Here is a 445-nt window from a genome sequence, read left to right as displayed (position 1 = left end):
TTTTTTTTTTCTTTTTTATAACATCGAAAAGGGTACTCATCAGGAGATGTGAAGGACGTACTGGGGCGTGCAGTCATCTTCCTCTTTTTTTTTTTTTTGCTCATGTTTATAATGGTTGTGTATATAAATATATACGCACATATTTGTCTTTTCACCTATTTTTATTGATTTTGCCACTCTTGTTTTACCACAGTGAGTGTTTTCTTCTTCCCTTTAGAAATATGGACGTTTCTCCTCGTGACGTTGGCGGGTTGTGCAATGTGGCCCCGCTGCGGGGGGGAGGGGGAGGGGCAATGAAAATAAGATCGTTAGGCGATAACAAGGAGAGAGATATCCGCCAGTGATTGGAGAAGCGTCGTCTGTACGACGGTCAGTGCGTGAGGTTGAATGGTATTTGGTGCATGACTTGTAGACAGTGTTTAACTTCTTTCCCTTCTTTCCCTTC

This window comes from Trypanosoma equiperdum (genome assembly GCF_001457755.1).
Source record: "Trypanosoma equiperdum strain OVI genome assembly, contig: ctg_1517, whole genome shotgun sequence".
Taxonomy (NCBI): Eukaryota; Euglenozoa; class Kinetoplastea; order Trypanosomatida; family Trypanosomatidae; genus Trypanosoma; species Trypanosoma equiperdum.
Note: the sequence above shows the minus strand (reverse complement) of the source record.